Consider the following 14,901-nt stretch of genomic DNA (forward strand, 5'->3'; position numbering starts at 1 on the left):
AAGTACGTATGAAATCTCTATAAGTAGGGTAAGTTGACTCATTATTTGGGGATAAAACGCAACAATTGCAAAGCGAATATTCCTTCACATGTAACAAAATCCCAAATGATCTCAGCCAAAACTTGTACGGCGTCGTCAGCCACCACTTTTTCTTAATAACCCTTCCTGAATCGTGTTATCAGTACATTCGTCCGTTAACACTAATACATGTACGTTGATATAAAGAGTTTCTAAAAAAATAATTATATCAATTGCATAAGTATAGACTTTTTAAAATAGTCGAACATATAATAAATGTATCATACATGAAAAATAATTAAATTATTATAACCAAATTTCAGGACAAAATATAATTAAAAAAGTTTCTGAAAGAATTATAAGACTAGTTGTATAAATACGAACTTCTTGATGTGATAATTGTAATAATATTAAAGAATATTAATTATAATAACCCAATTTTGTTGATATTCATTATCCGATAACTGACTTGATTTGGTAAAAAAGGATATGAATTAGATCAAATACAAACCACATTTAACCTAAAAACTTAAAAACTAGTTTTAAAATTATCAAATATCTCCTCATACTTTTTAAAACTTACAATATGCAACCCCCCTTCCCGTTTGGCCATCAATGTTCCAAAACTAACACTTTCTACCCAAATGTCACGTCAGCACTGGGGCCGCCCAGGCTGTCGCGTCAGCTGCCACGTAAACAGTGAGGGCCACCTAGGCTGCCACATCAGCAAGTGTTGCCACGTCAGTAGCCATCTGTCACGTTAGCAGTAGATCCCTCCAGAAATTAAAAAAATAAAAAATGAAAGAATGAAATGGAGTGCAGTTATCAATTATGGAGTGCTCATAGTAAAATTGGGAGATTACTTAGTAGTTTTTAAATTTGTAGGCTAACTTATTTTGTATTGGAGTAAGACCCTATTATTAAAATGCGATGAATTTTTTTAACATGTAATACAATATAGATAAAACCAGCTGAAAACGTAAAAGGTCTTTGTTTCAAATACGGATCAGTATTTAGTAATCTCTATTGCGATAACTAATATATATTTAGAAAAATCTGAATATTAAATATTAATTTCAATTATTATATATAGTAATATTTTTGACTATATTCGTTTTTTAAATATACTTCATGATGATGAAAATTATTTTTAAAATTGAACCTCTAGATATAGTCAATTTTGTAATATTAACTACATTTGTTGAACTTCTATATTTTTATAAAGAATATGTAAAAAAAACATATTATTTAATATTATTAAAATGATATACTATATTTATAAAAGTCTATAATATAAGCAATATATTAGTTTTAAAATACAATATAGTTAATAATCTCTAAATCCCATTTTAAGTGTCCTGTTGGACTTTTGAATGGTCAAATTGACCAAATTTTGACTGAGATTTACACATATAATATAATTTTGAAAAATAAAAAAAATGATGCCATTATAAAGTACATACAAAATATTATAAAATATAATCTTTAGTTTTTCAAAAAATAATAATTTTATTCTTTATGCTTGGTCAAATATTGATCAGGATTGTTGAAAGTCAGGACACTTGAAATGGGAGGAGGGAGTACCATCACAACAAAACAGTATCTTGCATGCTCAACAAATTTCACTGGTATCATTTGAATTCAATTTAACCAATCCCCTGAACATGCTCTGCTTAATATTTATTCCTACGCAGTCAGATGAAACCTTGGGGGATCTATATGTTCAAATGAACAAAATCTCTCCTTTTACTGAATTTGGAAAGTACTATAAAACGGTTAAAATCCAGAATATTACCATCAAAGTATCTGAAGGGAGTCATAAGTGATTAAAGTGTTTGGGAAAGAAGTATATTGAAACAGAAGCTAGCATCAATATATATATATAAAGGAGGATGCGGGCGTCTCTACAATTACTCGATTCAGTCTTCTAATTTTTCTTAAATTTCGAATTGAAAAATATAATTACAATTCAAAAAATGAGGCTTAATACAGTTCTAAAGATAATACAATTCTTTTTTTTTTATTGGATTTCAGGGATAAGTCTCCGATCTAGAAAAGTCTAACAAATTTTGTATGGATGCTAATAACTTGCAACTTTTATTTCGATTTTATTGCGGCCAATTTGTAAGAATGCAGTCGCGTAGCATAAACATTTACATGGCTCTCGGTTTTTGTTATGATATTTTTATGTTACTGTATAAACAGAAATTAATATTCATTCTATCCGTTGTGTTCTTCAAATTTAGAGCCTGGGCCATCGGTTTAAATTCATCGTTGATTTTAAGTCAAAAATTTATTGTTGGTGTAATAAATTAGTCTCTGGAATTGTTTCATTCAATCTTGTAATTTTTTTTTAAATTCTAAAGAGAAAAATATAGCAATAAAGTGTCGACTTCAACCATTCTAGAAAACCAATCATCAAACTGAACCTTGAAAGATTTCTGGTAGAAAAAAAACTTAAACAACCAATAGCAAATTATCCAAGAATTTTTGTTTTGCGCAACCCATCTGTGATTTTTCTAAAATTATTCGATTTAGTCTTATAATTTTTTAAAATTTCGGATGGAAAACAAAATTATAATCTAAAAACCAGGTTCAAGTATTGTATAGATTAAAGGATTATAAAAATAGTACAATTCTTTTACTTATTTATAAATCATAAAAAGTAAGATTCTATTTATTCAAAATAATAATTATACAACAAATATAATTAAAAAAATACAATTTTTATTTTCAATAGTTATAAAATTTATAATCTTATTTTATTATTTTTTTTTCAAATTATATATCTAAAAAATAAAACACAGCATCTTCCACAATCTCAAATTGTCTAAAGGCGCTAAACTCACGTCGTTCCATAATGATCAAGAATATAGCATTTCTATCATGAAAACATTTTTGAGATCTTCACAGCCTCATTTAAATAATATGCATGAACTTACAACCAATCTCGATAGTAGTTCGATTCAATCTTATAATTTTCATGAATTTTGAAGAAAAAATAAAATTATAATTCAAAAAAATCACGTTCAAGAATCTTAAAGGTTTTTTTATTGGATTCTAAAAATAATAAAAAAAAATTCCTTATAATTTTCTTAAATTTTGGATTGAAAATATAATTATAATTTAAAGAATCATGTTCAAGGATTCCAAAAGTTAATACAATTCTTTTCGTTTTGGATTCTAAAAGTAATACAATTATTTTCTTATTTAAGAATCCTAAAAGAAATAGGATTATAAAATACAATTTATATATAAGATTTGTAAGGTAATACGTATAATTTCTATTTACGATTTAGTCTTATAATTTTCTTAAATTTCGAATAAAAAATAAAGAATTGTAAAAATAAACATTAAAAAAACTAATAGCAAAAAAATTAGAACCATAAAAGAAAAATAATTTTTTACTATTAAATAGTAATCTTAAAATAAAAATAATTAATAAAATAAAATAGGATATATAAAATAGGAATCATATATTGATCTTAGGGGAATTATCTTATATACTGTTTTTCCAATCTTATTTTCAAAAATACTACTTCTCCGATCTTATTTTCAAAAATACTACCTTCTCTTCAAAAATCTTAGGTAAGTGAATGACACGCACCTAGAATATAAATTAATGGTCACAAAATAACATGATTAACTTTATGATGATATTTTAAATAAATGTAAATACATTATGGACAATATATTTGTGAAAATTTTGTCATTTGTTTAGTCAAAAAATTTATATGAAACCCAAAATTAATAATTAATTCAATAGTCGAAGGATGCAAGACGGTTCTAAAGTTAATACAATTGTTTTCTCATTGGACTATAAAGGTAATACAACTCATTTCTTATTTAGAATGAATAAAAAAAACCTATTTATGATTTGTAAGGTAATACGCATAATTATGATTATCATACATTCTAAATAAGAAAATTATGCGTATTTATGATTTGTAAGGTAATACGCATAATTTTTAATTTCGATTTAGTCCTATAATTTTCTTAAATTTCGAATAGAAAATAAAGGATTGTAAAGATAATAATCATTAAAAAAAACTAATAGCAAAAATTAATATACATATATATATATATATATATATAAAAAAAGTAGGAATCATATATTGATATTATGATAATGTAAATGATTTTTGATATAGTATTGTGTTTGACGTGCACGGGAGGCGGCCCAAACAAATTTTTATACTGATTATAATATTTTTTTATTAGTGATATGATTAACCGAAAGATGACTCAAAATAGTTTTTATGCTATTATAATATTAAATCATATCAAAATTTATATAAAATTTATAACGCCGCCGCGAAGCGGCTTTATTCACTAGTTTGTAATTTCTAAAAGATGCTTATGCTTTTTTACACAAAAAGGTTATATCCGGTTACCAAACAAGCACCGTAACTTCAATTTATTTTTTCATTTTTTATAATGATTAACTGCAATCAGTTAAAAATCCTAGTATGCTTGTATCCTAGGGTGAATCTCAAATCATTAACCTCTTGTTGCAATATTCTAAAAATTTATGTCTCCACCAATTCGCGAACCTCAAATTCATATAAACAGTTAAAATTAGAGATACCTGTAACAACCAAGAAATTCCTAACTACGTAAGTGTGTAATGATTTAATTTAATTAATTCACGTGCTAGAAATATTTTCTAGTCCAAAATAGATTTATTTAAATTAAGGCACGGATTAGTACGATTACTTAAATTCTTATATATAGAAGAAATATTTGGTAAGGCCGGGACTTAATTTATATGAGTACGAAAGTATTAAAATATTCAAGATTAGTAAACGCGGATTTTTTAAATGTAGCTGGCTCGCTTAATTCTTTATTTGGCAGAAGGAGCTACATTACTAAAATCATAAAATATGTAGTGTTATATTTCGCGGACCGAGTATTTAGAATTTGGTCTGTACGAAAAATATATGCAGCTCGAGTATTTATTTAGTTACCAGCTCAGGAGCCAATATTATATTTTGAATAAGCCAATTATTTTATCTCTATATTTTTATTAATTTAGAGATTGATTCAAAAATAATATAACAAATATTAATAATATATATATGATTTATTCGATAATTTAAATTATTATTCTATTTCAGTCTCGGAAATTATCCGAAAATAAACGAAACGATACGAGAATAGGTCGAGTCGAGCAGAAATTGGTTTCGGCTAAATGAGCCTTGGAATTTGAACCCAGGAATTTAAAATGTGGCACTATAATATTTTTGAGTGGTGGCCAAGGCAATTGAGTGGCCACCAAGTAGTGCACAAGAATTGATGTTAATTAATAAAGTGATTAAGGCTTAATGGTAATTAAGGGTGCCTATAAATGGCAAAGGAAATCAGTAGAATTTTTTTGGATACTTCCATCCAGGGAGAAAACAGAGGAGCTAAGTTCAAGCTTACTGATTAATAGTTGTTCCAGTAAGGTATTAAACCCATACCTCATCTTTTCCTTAAATATGGAATTGATTGAGTTTAATTTAAATGATTATTTATTGAATGTTGAACTGCTGTGGACCATTTTATTTACTGCTTTTGCTTTGATAATTGATAAACAATAAAACCAGTACATATAAATCAACCCATAACATCATGAATTTCACCCAAATATTTAACAATTAGGGTTAGGGTTCTTGATTAAAATTGGGTATTTAATTGATTGGTGAATAATTGAGTATTGGGGGAATTAAGTTTGAGTTGATTAAAGTTTTGGCGGAGCAGTTGAGGCGGAGGATTGGAAGCAGGTGCTGCCGGAGGGGAGGCCGGAGCTCGCGTCGGCAACGCCGACGGAGCTCTACAGCGGCGATTGGAAGTGTACGGAGGAGGGGCGAGCAGTTGAGAGGGAGATGGACAGATGGGGAAGGGGAGAAAGGATCGGAGGAAAGGGGGGGAGTCGAGTTACGGCGAGAGGCTGTGAAGCAGCCGGTGTCGGTCGGAACGCCGCCTCCAGCGGCGGTGTTGGTTCGGGACGACGCGAAACAGAGAGAGAGAGGGAGAGAGAGAGAGAGAGAGGGCGAGAGAGAGAGAGAGGGTGAGAGAGAGGGAGAGAGAAGGAGAAAACGAGCGAGGGAGAGAAGAGCGAAGGAGAGAAAGGGAGAGAGGGAGAGAGAGAGAGAGGGAGAGCGAGAGAATGAGGGAGAGAGAGAGAGAGAGAGAGATTGAGAGAGAAAGAGAGGCTGGGGGGGATATGGAGGAAAAAGGGAATTTTGTGAGAAATTATATTAGGGGCAATAAGGACTTTTCACCAGCTGAGTTATTTAAATTAAATAAATTTAAATTATTAATTTTTGTAGAGACTTATTAAATAATGGCGTTGAATAAAATTATTAAGTCGGGAACGGAAGGCAAGTGTTAAAAATTTGGTAGTAAGCGGACATATTAATAAAAAGGCCATTTGTAAATAAATTAAAAGTAGGAAGTAATTTATATAATAACTAGGCTATAGAGTAAGATTAATTTGTGGGATTATAAGTTAAGAATTTTAATGAGTTAGTCAATAGTCCTTGGGGTAGCATTGGAAGGTTTATACTAAAGTAATTAATTAATATTCCGAGTAATACATTTAAAATAAGTTGATACCTAAAAACAAGTCGGCAGCTTGAGACGGATTATTTGTCAAATTAATGACAATAGGACAAGTGGCATTATTAATAGACAAATGAATAATTATTATTTAAATAATGGAAGACTAATTATTACTCAACCTTAGTGAAGCATAAATTTTTATAATATAAAGGTAATAAGTTGAAGTATAGCGTTAGTCAAGAGATTACAAGGAAAATTAGTGAAAATATTCGTAGTATTAAATTATTAAATTCTTTTAGATAAATTTCTAAACCACGATTTTGTGTGTGTTGATTAGAATACCTATTTAATATTGGAAAAGCGGAGCCGTTATTTATAAAGCTAAGGACGCCAGGCAAGTTCGCTATTTTCTTTTCTCCAATATGACACATTCTTGTGCATTTAATATTTTAAATATGTTTGTTATTGACTTGACCGAGTTGATATCAAATATTAGTGATAACCGGAAAATCTTATTCATTTCGGGTTCTTCTTTTGTTCGGAAGTAACCGCTCCTAATAACATTCAATATTTCTTAGACATTGTGAAATCTTGAAACTTCTTGACTAATAAATAAAGGATGCATTGTTCGCATTCCTTAGACAAAGTAATGTGCACTCGGAGGATTCTGGTTAAGCTGGTCAACACGAATTTATTAAAATTCGTGGAAGAGATGGTAATTTCTTGACTATCTGCTGTGTGTGGATAGTCTAGGGTTACAAATGTTAACCCTTGTGCTAGCAAAATGAGAGTGTGAGGTGTATCTTATGCAGTGACGATCAGACTGCAAAGATTACACAGGGGGACGGGAAGCACGAAATGGTTATGATCGGACCATGTAGTGTTACCGAAAGGTGGAAGACCAGCCTTTTCTTATTTGTGAAATTGTTCTGTTGATTGGCATTATCTGCTTCCTTTCTTTGTTTTGAAATTCCTTCGATGTTTTACTCGATTATGCTGCTCTTTGTTGTTATGTGCTATGTGAACTTGCTGAGCAATGTGATTGCTCATTCTTGCATCTACTTTATATTATTTTAAGCAGTAAAAAGCGAGTATGGCACGACTAAGGAGAACCGCCCGGAAACGGGTACTGGCACGGGAAAGGAGAAGGCGCATCACCCAAACTGAGGCCGCTAGATTACGCCGTTTGGTAGTATTATCAATAGTTATTATAGTCTGTAACCAGACTTCCCAATATGTAATCAAGTTAGTCTTGGAAATGATGTTATGAGACGATCGGCCCTGGACTTGTGGGGCGAGAGTTTTTGTTGTAAGATATTATTAAGTAATGCAAGTGTTGTTTGATCCAGATGCTTAGTAACAAGCCAGATCTGTGGGATGCGGATCTGGGGCGTTACAGGTTTGGTATCAGAGCTATAGTTATATCCTTAGGATTTGAGAAACCCTAGGAATATAACTAGCGAGTACGACACAAAGTTTAAGATAGGTACCCTTGTTGAACCTATCCCGTATGTTAGAGTACATACGCAACGGGTTAGTAAACCCTATGAGTATACATATATATTTTATAGTTACGAGTAATCATATAATTGGTAATAATAATGTTTATTTGTTTTGTAGATGTCAGGATACGAGGGAGATTCCGATACAGACCTCTCTTCCCAGATAGAGACTAGCAGTGATTCTACTCTAGAGATCATATCTATGGACACTGACTCTACTTATGACAGTGATCCCTCTATGGATGTGATGATTATAGATTCCAGTGACTCCTCATCAGATGTTATGGTTATTGACATCGATTCTGATGACTCCTCGATTCAGATCATAGAGCCACCTCCTCCAGAGATTGTCGACCTGGTTTCTGATGATGACTTCATAGAGTTGTTAGATCTTGAGACCCCATTACCCGAGTTGACCCCGACTCCTCCAGACACTGCTCCTGTACCACTTGTTCCTGAGCCAGTTCCTGTGAGAGAGGAGCCTACTATTCCTGAGCTGCTTAGTCAGTTCGAGCCTACTCCCTATCTCTACACTTACGATATTCCCAGAGTTACCGATCAGTACCAGTTTCAGACTTTTGTATCAGCCGCTACGGTAGGTATCCCTATACCTCCACCCGTATCCACTACTCCTCTACCGACTCCTATCATTTCTGCATCACCTTTTACTATTCCTGTTCATGCACCCATGACCGTACCTACCCAGTTTGATGGACCACCACCTATTCCTGACTTCGCTTTTCTACCACCATATGAGCACCAGTCATTGGTCCAGAGATACTTACAGGTGAGAGATTCTGTCCAGCAGATGAGGGCTGGTTTCCAGGGATCACAGGATCCCCTGTTTACTTCTGCGAGACCGGGCTTCTTGGCTCGAGACACTGGTTCAGAGATCATGTATCAGATTGCTATTTCAGTGTTTCAGGGACTTCGAGCAGACATGCATGGAGTTCCGTCTACCAGTTCTGGCCTAGTTGATGGCCCTATGATCTCTATGATGGTGGATAGAGCATTCCGTGAGTTTCTCCGTCGGGTGTCAGGGATATTTTACTAGTTGACTTATGGTATATGTACAGTTTTACTTTTGGGAGATAACACACGTAGCTGTGTGTATCTCAGATATAGTTTTGATATACTTAGTAGACTTGTAGACACTAGATAGCATCGACTAGAGTATCATGCACTACCTTTTATTTTGCTGCAGATGCTATAGTATCGATATATACATATCTGGCAGTAGTGTTGTAGTTTGGACCCTTTTGTATAGTTATAGCCAGACTAGATATGATGTTGTAGGAATGACATGATCAGATGTATTTTGTTTCTATCATGACTTGTACTTTTAAAGCTTCGGATATTATGACCACCTCTATGATGTTTTCACTTATGAGTTTTGCTGTTAATTTCTTTCTGTTTATTTGCACCCTCGACTTGTCATTTACTTTCAACATGTTCATTATTGTCAGATATTTTGCATATCAATTCTCAACCAGAAGATTTTTCTAAAAACGGGAATAAAAGAGAAAAAGAAAATATTTTCAAAATGACTAATTAATTATTTTAAAAGGGTTTTCAGCGACACATAAGTTTTGCAGATTTCTTTAAAAAGTTTTCAAAATATGCAACTTTGACACAAAATATCTTTTTAAATAAGACATTCAAAGTTATTTTCAACTTCTGTACTGAGTTTCAAAGAAATTAAACCCTGTTTTACTTTCAAGTAACCATGATTTTTATTAACATGTTTTGTCTCTTCTTAATAGAATCAAGATGAGTTCAAATCCAGATGACAACCCAGTTGATGAGCCAACCCCTGAAGTTCCACCGGGATTTCAACCCCAATCCAACCCTGTTCAAATGTTTGTTGATTTTCTTCAACAAAATCTTCAAGCTAACCCAGAGAGGAATTCTTCTCAGCTTACTAAACCCACTATTTCTTTTAAATCTTTCAAATCTCTGCAACCCCCAGAATTCAAAGGGACAGTAGATCCCGTTGAAGCCAAGATATGGCTACGAGAGATAGAAAAGACTTTTGAGATAGTCGGTGTAGAAGAAGAGAAGAAAACTATTTTTGCTGCTTTTATGCTTAAAGGTGAAGCTAACTACTGGTGGGAAGCTAAGCGAGTATTAGAGGGATCTAGTATTATATCTTGGGCTAGGTTTACTGAGTTATTCCTAGAAAAATACTTTCCTAAACATCTAGAGAATCAAATGGAGCTCAAGTTTCTGGAGCTCAAACAGGGGAATATGTCTGTAGCAGAGTACGAGGCTAAATTTACCGAGCTTTCTAGGTTCGTTCCGCATCAAGTAGATACGGACGAGAAGAAGGCTAGACGTTTTCAGCAGGGCTTAAAGCCCTGGATCCAAAATAGAGTTGCTGTTTTAGAAATCACTAGTTACGCAACACTAGTACATAAGGCTTGTATTGTTGAGTCAGGAAGTGAGCTTTATAACAAAGAAAAAGGCGATAGGAAGCGAAAGACTCCACAGAATAGTCAGAATTCCGGCAAGAAACCTTGGAACCCGAGTGTGAAGAAACCTTTTATAAAGAGAGAAGTGCCACAGAATCGAGAGGGAAGTCAAAGATTTAGGACTGCACAAACTGCAAATTTGTTACAAGGAAGACCTCCATTACCCGATTGTAAGACTTGTGGAAAGAAGCATCCACCCCCATGTTATCAGGAATCCACTACTTGTTATAATTGCGGAAAGAAAGGTCATTACGCCTCTGCCTGTAAGGAGAAGTCAATTACATGTTTCAATTGTGGAAGGAAAGGACATGTGGCGAAAGAGTGTAGACAAACCCAGCAGGAAAGTGCTACACCAAAACTACCTGCACTACCAGAGATCAAGAGCAACAAGCCCACTGCCCGAACCCTCAACATGACCCTGAAGGATGCTATGGTGGATAATGATGTCATATCAGGTACGCTCCTAGTAAACTCTGAAAATGCCTGTGTGTTAATTGATTCAGGAGCAAGTAGATCTTTTATTTCTATTCGACTCATGAATAAGTTAGGAATGGAATCTGTACCTTTAAGAGAAATGATGAATATAGAAATAGCCAATCAAGAAGTAATCACGGTAGATCAGGTGTGTCCAAACTGTGAGATATTAGTTCAAACACAAAACTTTGCGATAGATCTTATCCCTATTAAACTAGGAGAGTTTGATGTGATTCTTGGAATGGATTGGTTAACAAAATATGATGCGCAAATAAACTGTAGAAGAAAACGTGTGAGTTTGAAAGGTGCTAATGGAAAGAGAGTCATGGTGAGAGGTCAAAAGCAAGCTAGAAAATTTTTGACAATTATTCAAGCCAAAAGATTTCTTAGACAAGGGTGTCAAGCATATTTAGCTCATGTAGTAGATGTAAGTAAGGCAAGCCCTAAGATTGATGAAATTCCTGTAGTAAAAGAATACAGAGATGTATTTCCTGAGGAACTACCTGGGATACCGCCTGATAGAGAAATAGAATTCACCATTGATCTTGTCCCTGGTACGGCACCGATATCTAAAGCCCCTTATAGAATGGCACCAGCAGAAATGAAAGAGTTAGCAACCCAATTGCAGGAATTGCTAGATAAGGGAGTAATTCGACCGAGTGTGTCCCCGTGGGGAGCCCCTGTTTTGTTTGTCAAAAAGAAAGATGGAAGCATGAGATTGTGCATTGATTATCGAGAATTAAACAAGATGACAATTAAGAATAAGTATCCTTTACCTAGGATTGATGATTTGTTTGACCAGTTAAAGGGAGCATCTTATTTTTCAAAGATAGATTTGAGGTCTGGATACCATCAATTGAAAATCAAACCCGAAGATGTACCTAAGACGGCCTTTAGGACTAGGTATGGGCACTATGAGTTTCTAGTAATGCCTTTTGGATTAACTAATGCCCCTGCAGCTTTTATGGATCTTATGAATAGGGTATTTAAAAAGTACTTAGATAAGTTTGTCATTGTTTTTATTGATGATATACTAATTTACTCTAAGACGAAGGAAGAACATGTTGAACATCTTAATATAATCTTGGAAACTTTGAGGAAAGAAAAGTTATGTGCTAAATTTTCAAAATGTGAGTTTTGGATGGAGCAAGTACAGTTTCTAGGACATGTAGTTTCTAAAGAAGGAATATCAGTAGATCCTGCAAAGATTGAGGCAGTATCAAATTGGGATAGGCCTAGGACCCCGACAGAGGTAAGAAGTTTTCTTGGATTAGCTGGATATTATAGAAGATTTGTGAAAGATTTCTCTAAGATTGCAACTCCTCTGACCAAATTGACTAGGAAAGAAGAAAAATTTGAGTGGACCCCTAAGTGCGAGGAAAGTTTTCAGGAATTAAAGAAGCGACTTACAACGGCACCTGTGTTAACTTTACCTGATGAAACAGGAAACTTTGTGATTTATAGTGATGCATCTCATAAGGGACTAGGATGTGTGCTGATGCAACATGGAAAAGTGATAGCATACGCTTCTAGGCAACTTAAGGATTACGAGCTGAGATACCCTACCCATGATCTAGAACTAGCTGCTATAGTGTTTGCTTTGAAGATTTGGCGTCATTACTTATATGGTGAGAAGTGTGAGATATTTACAGATCATAAAAGTTTAAAGTATCTGTTTACTCAGAAAGAGTTGAATATGAGACAGAGAAGGTGGTTAGAATTGATAAAGGATTATGATTGTACAATTAACTACCACCCAGGGAAAGCAAATGTAGTTGCGGATGCTTTAAGTAGAAAAGAAAGAATCAATGTGATGTCTCTTCCAAAGGAATTGGTTAAAGAAATGGAAAGGTTAGGATTGGAAATCAAGGATTCGGAGAATAAGGAGGGAAGGATTTATGAGATGTTAGTACAACCGGAACTAATAGAAAGAATCAAAAAGAGTCAAGAATTAATGATTGAAGAAAGACGATCTGAATTGACCGGTGATGAGTACTTAAGTGTTAAAGATGAAAAAGGAGTTAGGAGGTTTGCCAATAGGATTTGGATTCCTAACCTGATAGATCTTAAGAGGGATATTCTGAGTGAAGCTCATGAGTCAAAATATTCTATACACCCAGGAAGCACCAAAATGTATCAAGACTTAAAGAGAAATTATTGGTGGCCTAATATGAAAAGAGAGATTGCCGACTGGGTGAGTAAATGTCTAACATGTCAAAAAGTAAAAGCTGAGCATCAAAGACCTGGTGGATTATTGCAACCACTAGAGATTCCAGAATGGAAATGGGAACATATTACCATGGATTTTATAGTAGGATTTCCTAGGACTCGAGCAAATCATGATGCTATTTGGGTAATTGTTGATAGATTGACAAAATCGGCACATCTTCTTCCTATTAGTGAAAAATATACCCTCGAAAGATTAGTAAAAATGTACATGAATGAAGTTGTGTCTAAACATGGAGTGCCAATATCAATTGTGTCGGATAGAGATGCTAGATTTACATCAAGATTTTGGCAAGCATTTCAGGAATGCTTTGGAACCAGGCTTAACCTGAGTACTGCATACCACCCTCAAACAGATGGACAAAGTGAAAGGACAATCCAGACTATAGAGGATATGTTAAGAGCTTGTTCTTTAGATTTCAAAGGAAGCTGGGATGATCACTTACCTCTAGTAGAGTTTTCTTATAATAACAGCTATCACGCTAGTATTGGAATGGCACCTTTTGAGGCATTGTATGGTAGAAAATGTAGATCACCACTTTGCTGGGATGAAGTTGGAGAGAAAAAGATTTTAGGACCAGAACTAGTTCAACATACCAAACAATCAATTGAGAAAATAAGAAAAAGACTAGTGGCAGCTCAAGATAGGCAAAAGAAATATGCTAACCTAAAAAGGAATGAGAAAGCCTTTGATGTAGGAGAAAAAGTGCTTTTGAAAGTATCACCTTGGAAAGGAGTAATTAGATTTGGAAAAAGAAGTAAGTTAAACCCGAGATATATAGGACCGTTTGAAATTTTGAGAAAGGTAGGAAGTGTTTCGTATCAATTGGCCTTACCCCCAGATTTACAACATATCCATGATGTTTTCCATGTATCTTTGTTAAAAGTTTATAAGACAGACAACCGCCATGTTTTGAACTACGAGCCAGTAAATATTCAACCTGATCTAACATACGAAGAGCAACCAGTAGAGATAGTAGATTCAAAAATTCAAGAGTTGAGGAACAAGAGAGTCAAGTTAGTTAAAGTAATATGGCGAAATCAAGCTGTTGAAGAAGCTACGTGGGAATTAGAGGAAGAAATGAGAAAGAATTACCCAGAGTTGTTTGGCACTAATCGAGATTCCGAGGACGGAATCCCTTAAGGAGGGAAGAATGTAACAACCAAGAAATTCCTAACTACGTAAGTGTGTAATGATTTAATTTAATTAATTCACGTGCTAGAAATATTTTCTAGTCCAAAATAGATTTATTTAAATTAAGGCACGGATTAGTACGATTACTTAAATTCTTATATATAGAAGAAATATTTGGTAAGGCCGGGACTTAATTTATATGAGTACGAAAGTATTAAAATATTCAAGATTAGTAAACGCGGATTTTTTAAATGTAGCTGGCTCGCTTAATTCTTTATTTGGCAGAAGGAGCTACATTACTAAAATCATAAAATATGTAGTGTTATATTTCGCGGACCGAGTATTTAGAATTTGGTCTGTACGAAAAATATATGCAGCTCGAGTATTTATTTAGTTACCAGCTCAGGAGCCAATATTATATTTTGAATAAGCCAATTATTTTATCTCTATATTTTTATTAATTTAGAGATTGATTCAAAAATAATATAACAAATATTAATAATATATATATGATTTATTCGATAATTTA

This window comes from Daucus carota, chromosome 8, assembly GCF_001625215.2.
Source record: "Daucus carota subsp. sativus chromosome 8, DH1 v3.0, whole genome shotgun sequence".
Taxonomy (NCBI): domain Eukaryota; kingdom Viridiplantae; phylum Streptophyta; class Magnoliopsida; order Apiales; family Apiaceae; genus Daucus; species Daucus carota.